Source organism: Leiobunum rupestre, chromosome 4 (genome assembly GCF_980474605.1).
Source record: "Leiobunum rupestre chromosome 4, qqLeiRupe1.1.hap1, whole genome shotgun sequence".
NCBI classification, from domain to species: Eukaryota; Metazoa; Arthropoda; class Arachnida; order Opiliones; family Sclerosomatidae; genus Leiobunum; species Leiobunum rupestre.
In genome coordinates, this window is record NC_143387.1 from 14,764,711 (window position 1) to 14,770,710 (window position 6,000).

The window sequence follows — 6,000 nt, forward strand, 5'->3', positions numbered from 1 at the left end:
GAGTGAACATAAAGAATATTTACAAAATACGTTACAAGGGTTATTATTTATTCGTTTAGAAAGGCGAGATTACTGATATAAAAATTTCAATTTCCTTTCTAGCCCAAATTGGTATTGTCCAAATGTCTGGAAAGGCAAAAGCAAATTGAAATTGCGCATATTGGGCTGTACCATTACGTTTAGAATCATTATCTAAAGCCCATTCAATCATTCTTGATTATTTACTTCACTGCCCATTAGGTTAGGAGAACAAAGGTATTGTATGATGTATTTTAAAGCTTCTTTTATCACCTTTAATAGGTACACCAAATAACTACTTATATGTTAATATATGTCTATCTGTTTTTCTGGGAATGTAGGAAAAGAGTAACGGTAAAAATACATGTGCCACTCTTGCATTTTTCTTCTACCGCTGGCCTAGGTGAATCTGGAAGTAGGTTTTCAGCCCTTGCGTCTATTTAAAAATGTAACCGAGCTATATCTGCTAGTAAGTAATATACCTAAACTGAGTGTTTCTTAATATACCCATTTCATTGACAATATCTCGTATCGTCAATCTTGGTTTTTTGCCGTTGTGTAGTCATCAATACGGGTACCTTAATTAAATTTAAATTAAATAATAATAACCTCTACTTTCTAGTTATATTTTATCACATCTCTTTGAAGCCAAATTAAAGGGAGCACTACCACCCACGCTCGGTGTAGTACTCATAAGAGTAATGCGAAAACACCGCGCACTTGACATACCAATAAAAGCACCACTTGTTCTGGCTGCTGGTGTACCTTTTTCTATGCTTATGTAGTTCGACTATTTTGTCCTAATTTGTGGGCCAGTTCTTTTGGTCCCCATACCAACGGCTGACATTTCCTTTGCAATCTCCTTCCACTCATTTTCTACGTTTCACTATTCCCATAACTCGGTTGACCAAACCCATTCTAGCTTCAAGCCCAGCAGCCATTGCTTCTTTTTCCCTTTCGTTCAACCTAGAAAATGTCGCCCTTGGCACGTGCCTACTCTGCCTAATGGTTAATACGCCCCTGCGTAAGAATCATAAGTTAAATAATTAATAGATGGTTTAGTAAGCTGAGCCAACCGTTGCCTAAGGTTTTCACGTTCGCAGAATGCGGGATCTCGTATATTGCGGCATACCGTTCCCTAGCTTTAATGTTTTTTGCCTTACTGTCCATGTAACCTGAATTCATATCTCGAAATAAAATAAGTGAACCCAAAGAATAAACGACGGAATACAATATTAGCAGCTAACAAATATTGACAAGCCGAAAATGTACACAAACCGTGAAATGTAATGATATACCGAAACATGAAAATTAAATAAACAATGAAATAAAAAATTCAATTTATACCGAGACATGAAAATGAAATAAACAATGAAATAAAAAATGTTTATTTCATTTTCATGTCTCTGTGTAAATAGCAAAGTAATACACAAACCGAAAATGAAACAAGCAATGCAATCAAATATGTAACTATAAACAACGGAAAACAATATTAGCAGCTAACGAATAATAAACAAAACGCAAATGAAATTAAGAAATATGAAATTAAAAACCAAATAAAAAAAGAAATAAAGAATGTAATCAAATATGAAATTAGTAAACAAACCGATAATGCAAACAATGTAATCCTATACGCAATGTAAGTTGAAATGATCCAAAAGTTATATAATGCCGCCGCGCAATTTAAGTTGAAAAGATCCAAAAGTTATATAATGCCGACCGCCGCCCTCGCCATCTGGTGGTACCAGTTCTAACTTTATGTTAGTTTATGAACATTAAAAATAAACATTTAAAAATTATTACAAAGCCCTTTGAATCATCCGTTTAGTTAGCCGTTATTTTTAAAGATTCAAAAATATATTTAATTTGTCTAAAACATAGATGGCAGCAGAAATTTTTTCTCCTTCGCCACAGCGGCGGCGGCGGAGTCGTAACCTCTAATAAATTCATTTTTACACACCTACGAGCTAAACGAAATTAAAAAGGCCAAAAATAGGAAAAAGCGAATTTACGAATTTTTTACAAATTGTCTCTGGAACGCGTTTACAATACGAGATTTCCGGTCTCTTAGATTTGGTCTCGTAACTTTTGAACTTACGAGACTTTTAACAATGTCTCTGGAACGAGTACTTAGTTGAAACCAGAAAGGATGCTACCTTATTGGAGGAAAGACCCTAAAATTGGCCACGGGTGTTTGTAGCAGGTAAGGAATGTCTATGGTAATAACTCATCAGGTAAGCACGAGGGGTAAGACAGTCTCAGATAATCTGTACACCGAGTTCGTCAATTTAGCACTGTTAAAGGTACATATTTTCAAGAGTTCGCGAGTTCCATTTAGCACTGTCAAAGGTACGGCAGTGTACACTGAGTTCGCAGTGTCTTACCCCTCGGGTAAGCAGTATAGTATTCCTAAAACGTCATTCAATTGATTGCATCCAAGGGCGTATTTAAATGTGTCAGGGTAGGGGGTGTTGGATTTTTAATTTAAAAAAGGGGTGTGCGCAGTTAAAACCTAACCCGAAATAGAATCCTGGATACACCCTTGATTGGGAACCCACGCACGTCGATTTTTTTACAACAAAACTCTCACAATGTACATACTCAGGCACGTCCACATAGTAAAGCCACTGTATTTCATTTTAGTCTGTTCCATATTATTAATTAGAAACTGAATTGCAAAACTAAATTGCATTTAAAACTTAATTTTGTTTACGTAAAACAAAGATTTGTTCCCGGCGTACTTGAGTTAATAATCCATAAATTTTGAGGTAGTTGTTACGCAAATTATAAATTCTAGCCGAAACGAACGCAGAATTTAGTTCCAAATTTACTCCCCGTTTAAAATAATAAAATATTAAAAAAAAAATGAAAAAGTACATTATTTAAGGAGCTAACAAAAAGTTCACTTCGATTTAAATATTATTAATTTCAAACAAAATGGCGAAGAATAAGATAACACAATATTTGCAAAACAGAACAAAATAAAGCGATAAATTCAAATAGAAAATTAAAGTCTCACCAATTAATGACCAAGTACACTCGGTGAGCGCCGCAGTGTATTAAATCCTTGAGCAGTATTCCGAACCATCAGCACGGCACCACCACCAGGGAAATTAAACTCAACGATGATTTGTATTCATTTGTCGGGTCTCGCACCATCGTTGAGTGGTGGATTTCTAGTCGAGAACGAAACTACAATTGGCAGGTACTGCACAGAGGATAGTTGAGTCGTTGTTCAAAGCTAGGATCGTTTTTGAAAAGGAAGACGTTTCTCAAACAGGAGCCTGTAGAAATTGAAAAGTGGAAAAGTTTAGCCGAACAAAATCAGACAAAGTATTATTCGTAAAACTACGTCACGTAGAATTACGAAATATTTAAGGTTATTCGTATTCAAAAGAAAACTTTATTTGTAAAAAAATGATTTTTTTTTTGCCCCAACCATATTTATTTCACTGTTTACTCTACAACTTTCTCATTGGCACCCCCCGAAAAAAACTTTGTAAAGCCCTTGGAACTTTTTTTCTTCTTAAATAAACATTTCACAATTCTTGGTCTTACACCCTTTACATTTTCTAATTAATTAGTTTCGCTAAAAATCAAATTTACCTAAATTAAAATATATACAAGTACAAGGGCCAGGAAGCCTGTTGAGAATAGTAATGACGGCTTGTTTCTAACAGGGCCGGATTATCCAGTAGGCACAGTAGGCACCGTGCCTAGGGCTTACGAACAATTAAATTGATTTTTTTATTGAGTTATTAAAAAATAGAGAAATAAAGACAAAAAAGCTAAATTCAAAATTCGAAATCAATCACTTTTATAATTAGAAACTGTTTTCGGTAAGTTGTTACACAGTAGACTAAATTACAGAATAAATTATGTAAACTTTGCGGCTCTTTTCCTGAGCAAAATCACAAATAACATCTTCAAATGACATTTCCCGCATTAAATCGTTTAGAATTGAAAGAAGTGCAAGTGAACAGGGCCGAATTATCCAGTAGGCACAGTAGGCACCGTGCCTAGGGCCTACGAACAATTAGGGGCCTACGAAAAAAATTAAATTAATTTTTTATTGAGTTATTAAAAATAGAGAAATAAAGACAAAAAAGCAAAATTCAAAATTCGAAATCAATCACTTTTATAATTAGAAACTGTTTTAGGTAAATTGTTACACAGTAGACTAAATTACAGATTAAATTATGTAAACTTTGCGGCTCTTTGCCTGAGCAAAATCACAAATAACATCTTCAAATGACATTTCCCGCATTAAATCGTTTTCAATTGAAAGAAGTGCAAGTGAAGACAATCGTTCTTGTCCCATCGTTGACCGCAGATAATTTTTGATACGTTTCAGTTTGGAAAAAGATCGTTCACCTTCACAACTTGTTCCAAAAATTGAAAGATAAATTCGAAAAGCAATATTTACATTTGGAAAGCTTGTGACCAACTTGTTCTCTATTTGGGCCTTCATCATTTCAGCAACAGATTTTGTGTCGGCGAACATTCTGGAAAACAAAAGAAACTCATCCGCAAATGCCTCTTCTAGATCTGATGAATATATCTTAATTAATTATTTTGCTTTAGAAACTATTTCATCACTTGACAGAGATCTGTCAATAAGAAAACTGAACCTGTAATGTAATCCTGAATTAGCTGCTCGCCGTTTTTCCATCTCAATGATAAGTCTGTCTATGATCACATAGAAGGACTGTATACGGAAATTGTCACTAGCACTCAAATTTAAACTAGTATCAATATGATTCTTATCCATCACTTCGTCATGAAATCTTTTTCGCACATGTTTGCGCTTTGTACATTCTTTGTAATCAGATTGTTTAAGATCTTTTGCCATACTTTCAAACGCTTCGAATTTATTACGTGTTTCATGAAAGTGTTTTGTGAGACTGTCATACAATTTTATGACAGTGCACAACTCTATGCCAGGCTGCTGCAAAGCTTTATTGGCTATATCAATTTGTTGAAGTAAATCTTTCCAAATCACACACATTAGCGCAGTCTCATAATGGTCTAAATGTTTTATTAACGATCTTGCTTAATGGACAGCGGCTGGTGGTTGGCGTTCGCTTTTAACAATATCAAACAATGCTAGGCGAATCTCCGAATAGTTTGCATAAAAAGCTTTTGTAGCATCACTGCGTGCTGACCATCTTGTTTCTGACAAACTTTGTAGAACAGAAGCGTTTGCTTTATCCTTAATTCGCTCTTTAAATTTTGACCATCTCTGTGGTGAAGCCGAAAAGAAAGTATACACTGACTGAACAATACCAAAATAGTTAACTGCTGCTGAACAACACTCCACCGCAGATGAACCAACCAAATTTAAGCTGTGTGCTGAGCATGGTATCCATTCTGCTAAACTGTTGATCTCTCTAAATCTAGCTTGTACGCCAGAATAAATTCCACTCATGTTGCTGGCATTATCATATGATTGAGACCTGCAATTTGTAATAACAATACCATGAAGATTAAGAGTATTCACTACAAGATCAAACAAGAATTTTCCGTCGTGATGTTCAATTGGAATAAATTGAAGAAATCTTTCCACAACATCTCCATTTGAGATGACGTAACGAATAACCAGTGTAAGTTGATCAGTGTGACCAATATCAGGAGTTGAATCTATGCTAATTCCAAAATACTTTGCATTCTTTATTTCAGAAATTATCTGTGTCAATACTTTGGAGCCTAATATATCAATGAACTCTTCACATATAGTTGAAGACATATATGATACATTTCCCTTCCCCAGGTTTCCATATCTTAGAATGTGTTCCATTAGAAATGGATCAAATTGAGCTAAAAGGTCAATGCAGCCAAGATAGTTTTCATTGTTGTGACAGTCATGCAATTCAGTCTCACCACGGAAAGCTAATCCTCTTTCAGCAAGAAATTTTATAACTGCAATTATTCTGTTCAAAACTTCAGTCCAGTATTTAAACAATTTCTCTTTTTCTTTATGGA